General features: G+C 35.8%; 1 protein-coding gene across 1 annotated transcript in view; it reads left to right on the forward strand.

The window, feature by feature from the left end:
• LOC132151619 (membrane-associated guanylate kinase, WW and PDZ domain-containing protein 3) overlaps window positions 1-20,562 on the forward strand; it is a 112,257-nt gene that overhangs the window by 52,862 nt on the left and 38,833 nt on the right. The gene's annotated exons all lie outside the window — the stretch shown is intronic.

A 20,562-nucleotide genomic window follows, 5' to 3' on the forward strand; every position in this document is an offset into this window, starting at 1 on the left:
TTCAAATATCTTTAAACATTTACCTCTCTCATTCAGTCATAATTAGGCTGCGAGACTGAATTATGAACTGGTAAACGACAAACTGATCACAGAACGTGTTTGTAAAGCTTCAAATGTTAACTGTTAAAATGACGACTCGTTTGTTACGACTAAACATTTGCAAACAACATTGTACTGGAGAATCTGCACAAATAAAAGTCTTCGGGATCGTTCACATATCGCGCCTAAAAACGCGTGGAAAACGCTAGGCGCACCGCTTTCTCCTTTCCAAAGCGCTCGGGCAGAAGCGCATCTGCCTTTGCTAAGCAACCATGACGTGCTCTCTCCATGAAGAGGCAGACATTTCAGCAAAGGATAAGCTCTAAAAATCGCACCCGCGTTGCGCTTGCGGCTCTCTGAAAAGTTGAGATGTTTTTAACTCGATGCAGTGCGGACGCGCCTGGAAAAACGGGCGCGTCGCGACCGCGTTTCCTTTCCATTATGAGCGCGCATACCGCGCGCCTACATTGGAAATAACGAACTTGAGCATGAAAAAGACGCGATATGTGAACGGCCCCTTAAACAGTTCAGTAGTGCAGAGTTTACAGGTTAATCCTCTTTTTTGATGGCTCAAAGTAAAGTACTTCCTCATCCCGCTGAACTTTTACTGTCTATGGCAGAGACGCTGTTCGGGAAGCACGTGACATAAAACGAGGCCAGCTATTGGCTATTCGCTACTTCTCCTGCTGTACTGGCTGAGTAAAACCTCCGGTGGCTCATTACTGCCACACTTTGGTCACCGCAGATTTGAAATATGCACGAAATGAGCCGCTTACGGCAAATAAAAGTTATTTAGCAACTAATCGATGACTAAATTAGTTGACAACTATTTTAATAATCGATTTTAATCGATTAAATCGATTAGTTGTTTCAGCTCTACTTAAAATGATAGTTAAATAAACTTCAACACAGGTTAATATTAAAAAATCTTTTAACTAATTATCCTGGAATAACAGAGAGTAGCACAAATAAAGCTTAATTTAACATTGAGGTCTATTAAAACTTTCACATATTATAACTGCACTTTCTGAAAGCGCAGCAGAAGAAAGAAATTCATGCAGGTTTGGAACAATTTGATGATGAGTAAATTATAAAATTAAATTTTTGGGTGAATTAAGCATTTAAAGGGTATTATAGGGTTTTGCTTATATGCTTATATATTCTCTTATATTTTTTTTTATGTGACACAACACGTTTACGTCTCCCACAAAGCGGAAGGAGACACAAGCGCTGTGTCCAAAAATCGCATACTGCAAGGGGTCAGCGGTGTTTTGATTTGAGGACGCGGGCAAACGTAAAGAGAACGTCGTGGCGTGTGTCCATTGCAAGATAGAGCTGGCATTCCACAACTAGGGCCCTATGCTTTCCGCGATGCAGCAAACGCGGAGGGAATCGCGAATAAAGTCATAAAAACTGAATTTACAGTTTAACGCGGAATGGCACGGAATTTGGTCATTGCACTTACATCAAATCACGATATGGACAAATATCTATAAATATTAAGCCGGAACAGTCTATTTAAATATGAATCCTGTATGTTCTGCGTGTCTCTGTTAATAAATGGAGCAGAAGCGCGTCTTCCTTTATCACGGACTTTAAATGAAGCTCCGGTGATTTCAGCGTCTGCTGTCTCACTAAATAAGACGTGAACACATGAACAGCATCTCCAGAACTGCTCTGACAGTCACTTCATGAGCATCTGACCGTTTGATTTGAGTAAAACTAGCGTCACATCACAAACACAGAACTGTAAAGGTACATCAACCCGTCAAAATAAAAGTCCGGTGTCCTGACATTTTATCCTACCCGTCAGATTTTCAATATCGCGTCAATATAATTAAGCAAAAACACATTTTATCTGATTACTCGATTAATCAATGGAATTTTTGGTAGAATACTGGATTACTAAAATATTCGATAGCTACAGCCCTAATATATATATATATATATACACACATATACATACGAAACCCAATATTCAAGGTTGCAAGGCATGGTCAGTGAATGTGAAAGGTAGTGACACTGCCGTACTGTCAAATGACCAGGCCTTCCCTTATTTTTGAGCCCTGCATTACAAAAAAATGTTTTCAAATGAAATGACTGTCAAATTGGACATACTGCACACACACACACATACATAATCCATTTAAGGCAAGTGATCCAAACTGTTAAGGCTTGATATGAGGCTTTTAAAGGTCATTTCACGTCCTACATATTTAATTGTTTCACAGTCTTTTGCTATTTATGTCTTTTCCCCATCTACACTATAATTCACTGTGATTTTGTATGTGTGTGTAAAGGAGTTTCAGACATATAAAAAAGACTGTTGACCATGCTTATCTGGTAAGCCTCTCTTTATCTTTCTGATCTACTAATTAATGAGGAATGTCAATTTACTCTTAGAAATGTGAGTGTGTGTGTGCAGTTGATGTGATGTAGTAGCAGCATGTCTCATAGTATACTTCACGATTTGCAGAATGCTTCTGCACTTTTTCTTGTTCTTCATTAAAGGCTCTGAGGCTTGGGTCTGATCTCATGTATAATGTATAGCGCTGTAATGTTAGTCTCTCTAGAGCTGGAATTCGCTTCAGTGTGAGCGGCCTGGCCCTTTGGTGTGTACCAGTGATTAGGTCTTCCTGTCACAGCATCCACCACATACACACACTCGCACTGAGGGCTTCAAGTCAATGTTAGACCCTCATTTATAGAACTGCAGTGGGAGGTTTGAGGGCAGGTTGTTGTAGCGTGTGATAAATGTGCACTAATAGTGTGTTTATTATTCTGTAGGACCGCAGAAATTGAGATCTAGGGAATGGAAGGCAAACGAAGATATTGAAGGCAGTTTGGAGCGGCTGTTTTTGATATATCCATTGTTCAAATGGAACAAGACAATTTATGTTCCATATTGCATTTGCAAAAGAATACAAAATGGTTCATGTGATACATCCCCAAAATTTCCATGGTACATTAGGTACATATATGTATAAAATGAAGTATTATGGTGCTGGGTTCTTTTTTATACAATATGTAACATAATATATTTTTTTAGTATTGCTCTAGGGTAATACCATATCTTTCTTAGACCTAAACCATAAAAAAAAATACATGATTTGTTAGTATAAGTGGCTCATTCTATAAAAAACAACTCTATATCTTTATAGGCTACATTTCTGAAAATATCTCCCATTAAACACAATGAAACCCTCTGAAGCTGAATTGTGAAGACTGTATTCAGGAAAAAAGGTTTATTAATACACTAATTCAAATAAAAGGTGGAAAAGTAGTGATTATAATTGGCTCTATTTAGGAATTAACAGGAGTCAACATTCCATGACTTTAATGCACTTTGACTCTCTCTTAAAGCTGTTAAATATGCAACATTTTCTTTATGAAGAGCGTTAAGCAACACATGGGCACACAAACATGGCTGCAAACTCACACACAAGAAGATCAAGAGTGTATCTATCTTTAATTATCTGGGGGTGAATTGCTTTGACCTGCAGTACCTGCGGCGTTTGGCTTTCGTCACACACCTCTTCCATCCACTCCGACACACATACTCACATGCACATTTGTTGCTATGCTAAAGGTGAGGATATGCTGGTATATATTTATTCATATCATTGCTGGGTGTTATCATCATGACTATAAGCGTTTGTAAACACATGACACACTGTTTTCCAGCTAGCTGTTTTCAGTCTTCATTCCAACATGAAGTGACAAGCTATGCCAGTTCCTTCTTGTGTGTGTGTGTGTGTGTGTGTGTAAGATGCCCCTGAGCCCCAGACAGGCATTTCACTTTGCCCTCAAGCTGTGGTGGCATCAGACATCAGTAGCGTCCCTGCTATCTGACACACACACACACACACACACACACACACACACACACACACACACACACACACACACACACACACACACGGCACCCTTCACCATGCACTGTTATACTGTGCTGCCAAACATAAGATGTGAGTGTCTCATGTGTATCACACAACATAAACCTGGAGTAAAAAACAAACTAAATTTTTTAGTTGTGTAACCGTATCTCTTTTCCAACAAGTAGCACTTGTATACTACAGTACAACAAAATGCTTTTTATTTAGAATATTGTAAATTTAAGTTTTTTAGTTGCTGTAATCACGGCTTTCTTTACAACTAGATGTATATTATGTCTTAAATTTTTTTTTTTTTATAAAACCAGAATTATATAAATGTACACAAAATATGAATTATTAAACATTACTATTACTATCTATGGTACATATAAAAACAATTTTGACACCTTTTCCCTTCCCAGATTCTCTCTTTCTTTATCTTTTTTCTTTTAATTCTGCATCTTAGTAGTGCAGTGATTTAAAAAAATTTGAGAAACCAAAATGCCCCTTTTCCCTTATTTGGCAACTTTGTCATAGTATATATTACTCTATATTAACTTGTTTGCAGAATTTATAGAGATTGTACCTTTAGCCATGCTTATACAACAGCAATTGTGTGCTCAGCTTCATTGAATCAAAGATTTGCATGGTGTATTATTGCAGAGGTGTTTCCTCAACCTCATAAATGTGGCGTTCCAATACACCCAAAGGCATTGCCATTGCTATGGGAACTGCTTAGGCATTTGGGAGGAGGTTTCTTATGATTGGCTCTCCCATTTGTAATGATTTTCACATGTGCATTGCAATCTTGAAGTTGGGTTTGAACACGGACTGTAAAACTGGCGTGTCGTCTTCATACACAGCTGCAAACAACAACGCTGTTTTGGCACAAGTCATCATAATTCTGTCCAAAAGCAATGCTTGACAATGAAGTGCTCACACAGTCATCCTGCTACCACTGAGAAATTCTCTATGTATTTTTGTCTGAGCTACAAATGTTAGCATGCCCTCTTACACTTATCCCGAGGGGAGGGAACAAAACATGACAGCAAAGAGAGGTGGGACAAGAAGAATGGGCGGTCATGATGAGGACGGCAGGAGAAAGCATTTCACTCCATCAGAATGATAAAAAGGGGGCAATGAGAGAGAAATGCTTACAGCTTGATAGGTGCAGAGAGAACAGATAAGACAAGAAAATGGGGATGTTGAGGGTGAAATTCAGAGAGAGCTATAAAAATGGTCTAGGTGGCTGATGGTGCCACTGACAAATATGACACTTTTTATTACTTTTATTCACCAGTGGTGCATTAAATTAACAAAAAGATAGAATCATCCAGTCATAAAAATTGAATTTACTGATAACATGGAATCTGGCAAATTTTGGAAGAATAAATAACAAGTAGGGCTGTATGATAAATCAAATGGTGATATGGACTAGTTTCTGTGAATATTAATGCACAAAAGTGTCTGCTGTCTGTATGAGGACGTGAACACATGAACTTCATAAGCATTTTAAATTTTCATTTGAGAAAAACTATCACCATATCATAATATACACAGAAATGTCATGACAACCCATCAAATTCAAAGTTTGTGTTAATTAAAAGAAATTAATACTATCTACAGTCTACAGTAGAATAGTTCCTAAAGTAGTATAAACACAATAAACAAATAACAATAATATGTTTTTTTAAAGACTAGACTTAATTTTAATTTGGTTACACTTTAAAACATTAATTAAAATGCCTTCATTTGATTACCATAAGTACATAAATAAAGTTTTCATAGGGCACTATTATAATAAAAGTTGTTAAAGTTGTAAAGTTTTATTTTTTTAGACATAGTATTACAACTTCATTGAACTATGACAAAGGAATCCTGAAAAATTTAAATTGAACAAAATTTGCGAAAAATAAAATATATTTTTTGTTAACCTTTAATAAAGTTTTGTAAAGTGTTGTTAATTAGTATATGTTTCATGATTTAATCAATTTGACATGCTTTTTGATCCCTAAAATATAAAGTAATGAAAAAAAATCTGAATTTGGAAAAATATATAAAACGCATTTTGAGAAGAAATGAAATGGATTTCTTATGGCCCTACAAAAGTGTCAGTAAAGACATTTAAATTGTTACAAAATAACTAATTTACACACAAAAAAAAATGCTGTTCTTTTAAACTTTCTGTTCATCAAAGAATCTTGAAAAATGCATCATGATTTCCACAAAATATTAAGTAGCACAATTGTTTTCAACATCGATAATTATAAGAAATGAGCAATATTCTAATAAGTATATTCGAAGGATTTCTGAAGGATAATGTGGCACTGAAGACTGGAGTAATAATGTTGAAAATTCAGCTTTACTATCACAGAATAAAATAAAATAAAAAATTATATATATATATATATATATATATATATATATATATATATATATATATATATATATATATATATATATATACTGTAGAAACACACACACACACACACACACACACACACACACACATATATTTCAATAGAAAATAGGTTGTAATTATATTCCACTAATATTTCACAAGTCTGGGTTAGTCTCATGATTCCAAAGACTTAACTTCAGTGCTCAACACACCTGTGATGCACGCTGCAGTTAAATAGCATTATACATCCATAGATTATCAGTCCCGGTAGGGGGCCAACCTGAGCTCTTTGTTCACTCCCTGGGATTGTCTCCATTAGTAATGTTTCATTTGATCCCTGTGTCCTCATGTAATGGAAAGATCAATCATATTGAGAGCAATGAGGTGGGAAAATGAAGTTCACCGTTTGAGAGTGCAGAGGTTATGGCCCCAGTTTTTACAGAAACTCATTCCATTTTTTTCTTTGTCTTGCTTTTGATGGGATGCACCGCGGTAAACCAGGCATGGCTCTCCGTCACTGTGCATCCAGCGTTCTGCTGGGAAGGTAATAACCTGTGTCGCTTATATGACATTTCAGAGAAGTATTTTCCACAGCCTTTACTTTCCTCTAATGATATTTATCCAGATATCAAAGCAATAGTTCATCCAAAAATGAAAATTCGGTCATCGTTTACCTACTCTCATGTCATTCCAAACCTGTATTACTTTCATTTTACAGTACGTGAATCACACAGGGTGATTTTCTTTTTTTAAAGAATTTACTGGTCATTTTTTCATGCAGTTACAGTGAACTGGATCTTTAAAGCTTAAAAAGGATGCAGAATACCAAAGATGGTTTACCAGCCTCATGTCAAGTCAAGTTACCTTTTTACATAAAGCTTTATACAACACAGATTGTTCCAAAACAGTGTCAAAGTAATAAAGAAGAAAAATACAGAATCAGTGAAAGCAAGAGACATTGTATATATAAACAGTGTATATATAAACTTCTCTGGTCTAAATGAATGAACATGATGTGATTTATGATTCCAGACTGCGTCACAAGTTAGATTTGTGGATTGACATTATTTAAAAAAAGATATATTTTTGTCTCACTTGTAGATTGGGATATGTCACACTGGCATTAGGTGGGAAGGAAGAGTTATAGTCTGTCCAGCAGGATGAAATATGAAGGCAGTAGTTAACGTCCTTAATGTGTGAATCAGTTATAACAAATCGCCTTTTTTTTTTCTCAAATCACACTCTAAACCTATCATTTTCAGGTTGATTCAGCTAATGCACATGCAGGTTCTGGTGTTATGACTGTTCTACGGAGCAGCTGATGCCCAATTGACTTGGGTAATTGAAAGGCAAGGACTTTCTTCCCCACCGCTGCCACACTGAGTGTTGTGATTTTTCACATTAAATTTTTCTGCGTTTTCTCATTCTCCTTACAATGTCTGTGATTGTATTCAGCAGCTACCCTTGGGGACTTTTGTCTCCACTCCATTGTAAGAAATTGTAAGGCCCAATTCAACTCATATCTCTCCTGGAATTCATTATTTATAGTGTAGAATGCTTTATTATTCCCAAAAATGGTTGTCAAGGATCCCAGGAATTAAGTCTTTAAAAGTTTTACAACACATGCTGACTCCCTGCGAGCTATATCTATGTTTGTGCTGAACTCCAGGAAGAGGATTACAGTGTTAAGTGGTATAAACTTTAAAAATGTTAGCACAGTTGATTCAATTTATCATTGTAGTCGCCAAAATAAACCCTGACACTTCCTCTACAACATTCTTTAGGCTATTTGTCATAATAAATAAAGCTTTCTGGCAGTTTAATTAATCTTTAATTAATCCAACCCCTGCTGAAGGGAATCTTGGCACTAGTGTCCAGAGAGTGCAGTAAGAGTCAGCAAAAGCTTGAGGTCGAAGTGACTGCTGTCAAACTCCATATTTGTCCTTTTGTTTTGCATTCTCAATGAAAATAAAACTTCATTATGCGGATATATTATGGTAGCAGCACTGCAATTATAACACAACATTAGTGCTCATGCAAGTTTCTATTCATTAGACAAATCTGGGTTCATTACTGTTATACCATGTACAGTATACTGTTGTACTCTACCTTGTAAAAACAAATAAATTGGGATAAAATATAATTTATTTAGCTGTGATATTGTAGAATAGTGGTAGAAGAAAAACTGCAAGCTAACATGTGATGTTTGAGTTTATGTAAGTTTATGCCATCGTATGACAGTTGAATAATTGAAACATTCATGTGCCATACTGCATTCATCCAATAGACTTGTAGACATCCAATAGCATTGTTAAATTACTGAGAGAAAAACTGAAATAGCATTTTCCTTTAAAACGTAAATCTTGCGTAATCTTGCAAAACAATTAATAAAAAAACAAAAAACAAATTATTAATAATTTTTTACAGTGTCTGTGTGCTTGTTAATAAAAGTCTAAATTAAATTGCTTCATCATATAAAGTGATTATATCTCTTCCCAAGACTTGATTTATAAAGGATAGTTACATGATGACCTTTTTAAGTCTTACTAATTTTGGTTACTTGGACTTTCAACCTCTCAGGTTTCATAAAAAATATCTGAACTTGTGTTTTGTTAAAGTCTTTTGTGTTTGTAATGCAATAAATGCAGTAAATTATTATTATTATTATTTTTTTTGGTGAAATAACCCTTTAAAGATAATATAAGTTCCGATTTTATTGTTATTATTATTATAGTTTATGTGTAGTAATGGATGGATATAACTATAGATATAAGTTGTTCTCAATTGTTCTCAGAAGATGCTAATCGTGTGAAAACCTCTTGCGGATGAAGTGGTCTTTTTGTTTGTGTAAATGGTTATTGGTCATAGTCAATGAGCCTTCACTAATAGAGAGAAGAGCTCAACCTTTAGAAGATTGAGCTGTTTTGTCCCTCATGTGCTCTCTCTCCCTCCCAGGTGTCTTTGTTGTGAATAAATATCATCTTTCATTGCGATGTCGTCAGCTGGAGGTTAAAAGCCAAACATAACTTCACAAGCCAGAAACATTTTTCAGGAATGTAGCTAAGTTTCATACGTTACTGGATTGTTTTGTCTGAGTTGCCACTTTCCTATATGGATATTTTAAATGTGTTAAGTCATGAAAGTAGCTCTTTTTCAAAACAGCTTTTTAAAATGTCTTAGGCTACGTTCACACTGCAGGCTGAAACGACCCAATTCCGATTTTTTTGCCCCTATGCGACCTGTATCTGATCTTTTCATGACAGTCTGAACGACACAGATCCGATCTTAATTTATAAATGTTACCCAGGCCACTTGGGTATGTGGTCCTGAATCCGATATGTTTCCGATCTTTTGAAATGCGACCTCCGTCTGAACGGCCAGGTCACATGTATCCGACCCGTACGTCATTGATACGCTACAAACGTCATAATTCTGCGCTGAAGTAGGCGGGAATGAGAAGATAAACAACAACCATGGCGGACGATGGTGCTTAAATAACTTTAATATTGCTAAACGAGCTCCGCTGTTGACTACACTGTTGTTGACATCCATGTTTAACGTTAGCTACTTCCGCAAACAACGAGTGACGTCGTTGGCCGTTGAGTACTCTTCTGCGCATGCGGGTCACTTCTGGGTCATTTCACGTTCACACAAGAGATCACAAAAGGTCGCATTTAATTGGAAATGTGAACGGCCTTGCAAAAAAAAATGGAATTTTTTCAAAAAATCGTAATTGAGCATTAAGCCCTGCAGTGTGAACGTAGCCATAGACACAAAATGTATGCTTTTCAGTAGTGAATAAAATGTATTGATAATACATGTCATCCAACACGTGTGTAAGAGTATAATTGTTTTTTTTAATCAACATTGTAACATCAAACTCAACTGAAATTAATTTTTTACCATTTGAAAGTGATTTTGTGTTGTATGCCAAGTTCAAAACTGAGGGTTGGAACTCTTAGAAATGCAGTCACATTACGTATGATAAGATTGTGAAAAGCATAAACAATCTCAGATAACATCTAAAAATATTGGATAATTATAGATTAATACAAGATTAGTGAGCGTAATCAGATTAGTAGCGTGAAGAGTCAATTAAATGAAGAATAATCGTGCATCTCTTATTGCAGCTGCAGTCTAGTTGGATAAGACACAAGAGCATGTAGTCTGAGCCACACGCTGTTAAAATTCATCGCATGATGTGAGATATTTACTCAGCAAACTCTTCCGCCCAAATGCCTCTGACTTGACAGCTGTGTCGAGCACACACCTTTTGAGGAGGCTGCTTATGTAACGTGTCAAAACTATAAACTCTGCCTTCAAAACTCCCATCAACATCTATAACATCCCATCTAATCTAAACTCCCATCAACCCCTCTACCCAAGATGGGTTTGTTGGAGCTGATGGCTATCCAGATCACCTCCACCTCAATTTGTTTTGTAGTATAATGAATATACTTTTTATGTCACAGTGGGAGGCTGAAATGGAATTTCCTTGTTTGTCAGAATAAAAGACAAACAAGCTTTGCTGTAAAGCATACATTTAAACTTTTGCCATTTAACAGAGACCGCATTCAAGCAACTCTCTGCACTTTGCTGGTAAAAGCAACAACAGTACCAGAGTTTGTTTTATACACTTAAAATAACCCACAACCGAGGAAGCACTATGCATTTAGCTTCAGTGTTGTGAATTGGAAAAGGAATAGTTTGTCAAGGCAGGTTTGAATGTTGGCTTGGTAAAGCCTTGTCTGAAAGTTTAAAACAGTTTTAAATTCTATTTATTTTATTTTATCTCCTAGATAGAAAGATGGATATGCAGGTGGATATACAAGCAGATAGATAGATGGACAGACAGTTAGATAGACAGATACGAATTTAATTTAATATATATGGAAAAATCTAAATATAGGAATGTACGTTGTATGTAAGATTTACCAGCACAATATAAGAAAGGGAACATTTGGCTCAGTGAAGTGTTTACAGTAGATTTGACTCTGTCATCTAATGTTCACAGGGCTATTTTTTCTCTCTCTCTCTCTCTTTATCTATCCGTTTCTTTCTTCTCATACATTATCTATAATCACTCGTGCTATGAAGAGTAGAAAAACATAGGTTCCAATTAATTGTCCTTTGAATGGACTTCTGTTGTTTCTATATATAGATGCCATTATCATCATAGGTTCTTTATTTGAACAAAAGTCAGTTTGAGCTTTATTCAGTATTTGATTTTGTCAGAAAAAAATTTTTTGAGCTAATTTTCAGATAATATTTTTTTATTAAATGTATATATATATATTTATATATTTTTATATATATATTTATATATATTGTGCGTTATTATATGCATAGATACATTTTATTAGTATTAAGTGATTTTACTTATTTTTACTTGCATCTAAATTTCATAAAACATTAAAAAACAAAAGTTCTAGTTTTATTAGATTATTGATAGTCATTTATTTATATCATTTTTCATTTTCAGATACATTTTTTTTAAATATAATGTTTACATAGCATTTTTATATAGGCTTTTTGCACTCTTTGGTTGTTGCTCCTTGGTTGGAGAATTTATAAGAAAGGAGGAACAAATTGAGTGGGACAAGGGGGATCAATAATAACAGTGAAAAATCGCACACAATTGCAGCAACATTCTTACAAATTAGCACACTGTATAGAGGCACAACCAGGTAGCAGGAAGTTGAAATCCCATTCATTTTCTCCATAGAGAAATTGATTTTTAGAGATAGTGTATAAACCTTTCGAAAGGAACCTAATGTGAGGTCCAGAGTTGTTAAATGATGATATATACCTGTGGGAAAGGCACCGGTCAGTGTGCTTTTTCTTCTAAGACATCATGTTTAATTGCTGTATTCCTGGTGAAGTACTACACTCTCCTGAACAAAGAATTGCATCCACCTAATCATTATTTACACTTAACATATATTATTTTACACAAATACATTTAATTCTAGTTAAAGGTGCAGTATGTAATATTGAAAGCTAGCAGTTGAAATGGGTATTGGAGTCCAAATTCAAATTATTAGATCGAGTTGTTTCTCCTGCCACCTCCTTCTTAGACTTAATGCTCATGCCAGATTAAGGTCACACAATTGTTATGGTTAAACCACAGAAATGATAGTAATTGACAATGGAAGGAGATGGGCCTTATGAGTTGATTTATCTGCATTTTAATATGCCTCTGGTCATATGGCTTATAGATGGATGCTGAGCCTTTTTAGATCAGGTACAATCTCTTATACAATTTGTTTGCTGGATTCCATGGCTGCAATGCACTGTTTTATTAACTGGCAACCCGGGAGTGAAAATACTGTTGGGTAAACTGTCAGTGGGTGAAATCACACAGACCAAAACAAAAACAGACTTCGACACAGAACACACATTTCAGCAGAATAACTGTACAAGGGGGAACCACAATGCAACCACAGCTGTAACCGCAGTGGGGCAGCGAATTGGAACACAGGGACCCAACTCCCTGGCTCCACAGGTTGGCAGAGGGTGCGTGAGTAGGGCCTTTGTTGATGCTCTCAAACTGCCCGCTGCTGCCATCTGGTGAAGGAGTAGGATGAGTGATGTCCGGCGTTTGGTCGTCCACAACTCTCTGTGCCTTCCCTCCAGAAATATGCTCTTTAGGAAATGCTCTTTTAGTGCTGAGGTGCACAGGGGAGATGGTCGCTTGCAACATGACAGGGTGTAGTGCAGCCTGAAGTGCATAACCTACTGAACTCTGGAACGACCACCGCTGAAGCACCGTCTCGCCAACACAGGAAGCTTCCGAGAGCGTGCTGAACTCGTAGTTCATGACTGGAACACCGTTGAGTAGAGCGATACTGTCGCTCAGCTCCGAAACAAAACCTGGTATGCCTTGCACCTGTTGCCTTCTTATACTCGCGCTGTGATCAGCAGCAGCTGGATGGAGTAACTGCCTACCAATGTGCATTGGCTCGTTTATATATATATATGCACATTTTATACTAATATAATAAATTATAGTCAATAGACTTATATTGTACCATTGTTTCAGATTAGGTTATGTCATTCACAAAACTTCATGGGATAAGTACACTAACTCAAAAAATATTAAGTACAGTTTTTCAGTTTTTTTTTCTTCCTGTGATTGACCTCAGAGCTGAATATTTTTAAATGTCTATATGAAAAATCTTCTACATTCATTTGTTCAAAAACCTGAACTTTAAAGGCTTTAAATGTATTAGAAAATCTAGGTAAATTGTTCACTAATTGTCTAGTCATTTGCTGGATGTCTAGATAACCATTCCTACTTGACGTTCATTCAGTCACCTATATGATCCGACACTGATGACTGATGGACACCTCAGTCTTACTTTCCCAAAGTCCTTTTATATTTCTGTTAGAAATCCATTTTTGGAGTTTCCTTAAAGGTCTTGGTCATACAGTAAATCCATCCTCATGTAAACAGAAAATGCTGTCACCACTGCAGCAACTCCATTTCTCTCTTTGTCAGCCATATGTGTCCCTATTTAGCTTCAGTGGATCAAACGCTTGGCATCCTTTTCCTTTGTAACGTCGCTCCTTCCTATCCAAATTCTGTCACAGACAGCTTTCCTTATCCTTGTATATTAAAGTAACAAGTGGTTTCCCATGCTGCCTAAATAAACATGGTAAAATTGCTGTAATGTATAGCTTCTGTTTATTATTTTTTTATATACACAGCATATAAAAATATATATCATATATTATGTAAACAACAACAATTTTATAACATACATCAGTGTTCAATTAATTATTGTATTTATTAATAGTAGAAGAAGATGTAATTATTTGCTAATGCTGTGTTTTGGGTGGTTGCCAGGACATTGCTATTTGGTTGCTAGGGTGTTTTTATATGTTTGTAAAGCATCGTTAATTGAGTGCTAAGGTAGTTTCCCCACTGTCAGATCTCAATAATATTTAGGTCCCTCCTTCAATGTAGAAATGCAGAAATCTAGCTTTATCTTTGGAACAGAATATATAGAGATGAGAAGTTTTTTTCCCATTGAATACCCTAGCAACCACATAGCTCTCAGAACACCTTAGTTACAGCTTAGCAATTCCCTGGCAACAAGCCACCTCACCCAGCATTTGAAAATCCAACTTATTTTGTTCAGTAGTTGTTTTAGTGTGACTTTCTTGAAAGCATACAAACGCATACAAAAGAGTTGTATCTGAGTTTTTTTTTCTGTCAGCTTATAATTATTTTCTGTTCCGCTCATTTTTTCCTTTTGTTTCTCATTTGCTCATTGTCCGACTCTGATTAGCTGTGTTCTCTTTGTCAGTAATGGCTTTTAGGTCATAATGCCATTAGGCAGAAATATATCAGGCCGATATTTGTCATTTTTTAATATATCGGCATTGGCCGATATCCGTGTTTAGTAGCGCCGATTTAAAGTCAGGCACGTCGGCGGGCAGCCCCGTGTTATTGGTGCGGTGGAAAGTGCTGCTGCAGCAGCATGTGAAGCACCCCAAGCCAAAAGTTTTGGAAGATTCAACAACAGTCCTGGGAGATAAAGGTAGTCAGAGAATTTCACTCTGTAAATGGGGTGGACAAGTTGACAGCTCTAACAAACACTGCAGCGTGACGTTACCAAAGTAAACTGTCTCTGACGTTACTCCGCCCCGCTCACAGACAGCACCGTGCACGGAGAGACAGCTGTCCTGGAGCTGCCCAGAACGGTGAATCACATTTGTTCGGAAGCATGGTTTGATGCAGACAATAACCAGTTTTCCATTCAACTCATTTGTATTTAGGGATGTCAATATTTGATAATTTCCACGATCGATCGTCGTTTAAATCAATGATCAATTAATTACCTTAATGCTGCAAAATGCGTCTGCAGCGGTATTATTATTATGTGCAAAAGCCACTTGGAAAAAAAGCTTTCTCATCCGAATTAAAGGGGTTTTAGTCTGAATAAAATGCTAGTAGCAGGACTATAAAATGAATAGATGTGATTATGATCATTTGAAAAAAAATGAAGAGAGCGCGCCATACGTTGGAGATCATTTTACTTTGTTGACTGTTTCCCGTCAAGGAAGACCGCTGAATGAGTCTCTTTAAATGGTTTCCCTGTCAGACATAATGATGAAGGAAAGAGGTTAGAGTGAAAAGATTGTGCCAGATCTTTATGAACAGGAGAAGAAAAAAGTTGTGGATGAACTATCCCGAGCATCCTCTGTTGCGCTCACGACAGAAGGGTGGACGTCAAGGGGGACGGAGAGCTATGTGACGATAACTGCTCACTTCATCACAGCACACTGGGAGATGAGAAGTCGGGCTATTATGTTAAAAAGAAGATATTATGTGCACTCTAAGTTAATTTCATATATTTTAATTTAATAATTTAATGTTAATAAAAAAAAGACAAAACGTATGTTTATTTGTCTTGGCCTTTTTTTTTTTTGCTGATCCGAAAAATGATCCGATCCATACGAGGACGAGCGAGCGCGGGTTTGACTAGATGTATTTGGAGGTTATTGGTCACGTCTCGTTCTGCACATATCCAAATGTTTCCATATTCGCAATGTATCTGAATGTTAAACTATAATATTTTTTATTTATTTAATGTAAACTAGAAGGAAAGATCATCCTCTACACATGAGCAAAAACGTCCTTGGAATAACAGCAGAGTGGACCGGTATACGGTATATTTAAACTGACCAGTGTAACCTTTTAAATGTTTGGTTGACTGTACTTTATTTTAATAATGAACAGACTGTGACGTAAGTTTGAAATTAGAATGCACTTTAGATGTTCTGTATCATTTATACCAAACACAAATGTTGCTGGTTACTAGTGTGTTTGCAGCACTACTGTTATTTATTTTTTATAAATTAATTTTTTTATATTTTTCAGTTTAATTGATTTTTATTTCTAAAATTGTATTTATTTAAATGAATATTTAAGTTTACATTTATGTTCCAACAAACTTGAAAAATTCTACTTGATAAATGCTCTAAAACTTTAATGCAAATGATTGATATATATTACCTGTTTTATATATTTAATACTTGGTCAGTTTATTGATTTTGTTAGGTTAACTTTGGATACATTTTTTATTTTAATACCGTGCAGTGCACAAAATTAAGATTCGAGAGATGGTTCAAGTCAGTGCTCAATAAATGATGATAAGTTTAGAAATGTTGTGCATCCACTTATTATTAGTGTTTCATTTTAGCATGCAAATGAAGAGGAAAACTTCAAGATATCTTCCCTAAAAATCGGCAGCACATATCGGCCATCGGCTGACTCTGACCTCTAAACATCGGCATCGGCTATAGAAAAACCCATATCGGTCGATCTCTAATCATAACTCCTTCGCCTCAGTGTTGTGTCAGACCAAGCTTTCACATTCTCATGAAGAAACACAAGGAATGGCTCTCCACACTGCTTTCAACAATAACCATGCGTTGTGTTCATGTGGCTGTCTTAGCAATTGTTGTCTTGGCTTGAATCTGTCGTCAGCGAAAGGCTTTTTCCGGGCCGTTCTGTGGATGCGGTCTCAGAGAGGTCAGGGGAGCGATCAGAAATAGTGATTCAGCTGTCTTGCCATTGTCTTCAACCTTGTTTTCAATCGGTTCTGCAGCCAGCTGTTCCTCGACTCGTCTCATTTCTACAATGATCGTGATCCGCAGTTTCAGCTTTAGTATTGCTGTTACATTTGAGAGCTTCAGAAGACATTTACAGGAGCTAAAAACAGCTAATTTGAGTCACATAATCAGTGATGTCTAATAGATGCACGTGTAACAGACCTCCTCAGCAGTGCTGTAAAGAATCAATGGGGAATCGGAGCACAGCTGAGAAAACAAACCCTTATTTGAGTCGTCGGTGGCAAACGAGCCAAATCAGGCGAAAGAGCCATCTGCTCCGGAACTGTACAGTATAAAAGTAACCAATTAGATAAATGCGCTGTCTGCGGGGGCAAAATGTTGTAAGATGGCCTCATGGTAAAGAAGATAAATCCCCTGTGTCTTCTGTTTGTTATGTGTTTGATTTTTTTTGTATGTCTTTGCCATGGTTTGTTAGCACTGTGACAGGATGCATTCTGGGGAGGATTATAAAGCTGCTCTGCCATTTCTGACACGTAGGAAAAGAAATAGTGAAGGACAGAGATAAGAATTAAGGAGAAAAATAAAGGAAAAAATGTCATTGTTAAACGGGTTATAAAGGGCAAAAAAGCAAGGGAGATGAGGAATGACCAAAGAAATTGACAGTTAAAATTCGGAAAATACAAAGAGTAGCATAGTCATAATATTCTCTAAAACCCTTCCCCCTAACAAATTTTCTGTCTTGACAGGATTATTATATTATTACCTCATTTTATTGGTGGAAGAAGAAGGTGGGCGAAGTGAAAGGCGAGAGAGAGAGAGATACAGAGCATCTGTCTTATAGCCTCAGACGGCTCTGCCTCAGAACTCCGAATCCAAGAAGTTAAGCTGAAAATGATGAAAAGAGTCTAGACTTTTGTCCTGTTGAGGCCAGAAAGAGTGCTAAATAGTCAGTCAAACTCTTCTTCTTGAGGTCCTTTTTGACCCCATGTTAGCGGAGTACTATTTAGCCACAAATTACAGCCTATTATTTGTTTAATGTACAGATTTCTTATGCACAAAAAATACATACAGTGCTGTCCAATACTTTAGATAAAAAAAAAAAATTCTGCATGTTCCTAATATAATTCAGTTTTTTTAAATAGTTTATAATTTTATTATGTTTCATATTCTTTTAAGCAAATATAATCAGGCAGGACAAAACTGGATATATTTTTTTTTGTTAAATAGATTAAATCGTATCGATAAAACGTTGAAAACATGTCTTTATGAAACATTTTTATTTTAATTTTTTTTTAAGCATTTTATTTAGTTTTTTATTTTCTTCATAATAATAATAATTATTATTATTTTTGTTAATATTACTATTGTTTTTATTATTGTTATTTTGCAAGATTAGTAAGTTATTTAATTTTACTGTATTTACGTATTTAATTTTTCTTTTGTATTATGTAAAGATATTGCATCTGTGCATTTGATCTTATAGAGTAGATAAAGTGGTATTCTCATTATCTGGAAGTGAGATAATTGAAGTGGTGGAAGTGGCTTGGATGGTGGACCTATAGCAGCATTAATGAAGGGTCAAATTCACTTGGTGAGACTCAGCACTAGACCCTTCAGCAGTGTTTCTGCTCCATGTTGCTCTCCTTGACCACATGTGCTCTGTCAAAGTCACTCAGTCGTTCACTCATTCACCACTCCCTGTAGTCAATGCCACATGGTGCACCATATGGGGAAGCAATGAATGCAAATGAGTGAATGATTTTGGATGCTAATGTAAATACACTGTAAGAAAAAAACAATCTGTAGAAAAATGAAAGAGGTACTGGTAATTTTCTGTAAGGCATTTTCGACATTTCTTACATTATAGTACGTTATCTTACATGCAACTTGTAATACAAGGAACAACAAATATGAACAAGCGTACCTCTAAGCATTTATTTTATGTTATCGGATTTTATTTTTGTAAGTATTTTATTTTATCTTGTAAGTGTTTTTTTGAATACTACACCTTATCTGGTAAACAAGAATAAATGAACACACAAATTTTATTACGTTTTATTAATTAATAAAAAATATATTTAAGTATTTAATTTAAATGTATTTTATTTGTGAAGTATTTTATTTTATTTTGTAAGTTTTGTATTTTTGCAAGTGATTTTTTTTTTTTTTATTGTATTATTTTTTTTTCAAATCATTTTTGCAATCCCATCCATGTTGTGCAGCATTTTAAATTTGTGTAAAATAAGTCCATGAACAAATCTACTCAAGGAGCAGCATAGTGTTCCACGCTTCCCTAAAGCAGCAGTATCTATGGCATTCTAGGGTGAAGCAGTGCTACGTTCATGCATGGATACAGCATTCATCTCCCAGTCATGTTAATTCATCAAGCCATTAAAACGCTGCTGATATCTGCTCCTCATGTCAACACTTTGATAATTCCTGTTTTATCCCCGTCAAAATAAATTAGAACAACATGATATTTCAGCTTTTCGTGGTTGGTACTGTAAATCCTGCTTAATTCAGGACTTCTGACAGGGACACCTGCCTTGCCGCCCAAAGGTAATGACACATAACGGGTCACGCTGTGTTTATGAGGAGATTATGGTGCTTTATTAAGACTGGCAGCAGGGCACAGGAGTGAAGACGGGAGATTATGGGCAAGTGCTTTAGTGGTTTGTGGCATCTGTCTGCACACGTTCACACTTTCCCTCTTAAAAAGGTCATATCATACATTTTATATCATTGTTCATAGTAGTTGTTCTCTTCTGTTCCTTTAATGGCTTCATATCACGAGGAATCTAATTTCCCTTGATCTATTAAGATGAAAGAGCTCTATGAACAGTGAAAACATGTAACTTTCAAAGCTCAAAACTTTCACCCCAGTCCAAAAAACTCTTCTCTTAACAGTCTGTAGAGCACGTTTCAGTGTGGATCGTCTTGTGAGCTTGTCACAATTTAATGCAAGCTGTAATCTTTACAACTGAAAACTGTTTCACACAACAGCCAACACACAAGCTGGGGTGTGAGCACTGCTTCTCATTTCATTTGCAAAGCAGGCGTTTCTTGTATTTTATTTTGTTTTGGTAAATGTATTTTTATAAGTGATGTAAAAAAAAAAAAAGGTTAATTGTTTCTTATATCTAGATTGTTTAGACCGGTTTTGTGAATCAGTTCAATATGTTCATTAAAAATTATCATAAAATAAAAATCTGTTCACTAATCTGACTATCCTTTTTTACAAAGACTGGACATTATTGTTAAAGATTAATAAACTAATCATTGAAATGTGTCAAATGAACTGGTAAATCCAGACTGAAATGATCAGGGACATTAAGAATAAATCACAAATTGGAAACTTAAATTTACAAATGAAAATGAATATCGATTTTAATGTTGGATTCATTCAGAAGGATGTTTCATGAATTTGGGTTTCTGGCATAATACATCCAATGGGTTTTATAATGGGTAGGTTTTTAAAATTAAAACATGTTTTGATTAACTTTTTTTTCTTTTCTCTTTTAAACCAAAAATCAAACACAATCTGATTTCTCATATGACCCCTATAATAGCATTTGTTCTCCTCCCTCGAGTTGTGCTGTTGGACTCTCTTTCTCTCTCTCTCTCTCTCTCTCTCTCGGTTTCCCTTCATTTTCCCATCCACCC

The sequence above is a fragment of the Carassius carassius genome, chromosome 10 (assembly GCF_963082965.1).
Source record: "Carassius carassius chromosome 10, fCarCar2.1, whole genome shotgun sequence".
In the NCBI taxonomy this organism is placed as follows: Eukaryota; Metazoa; Chordata; class Actinopteri; order Cypriniformes; family Cyprinidae; genus Carassius; species Carassius carassius.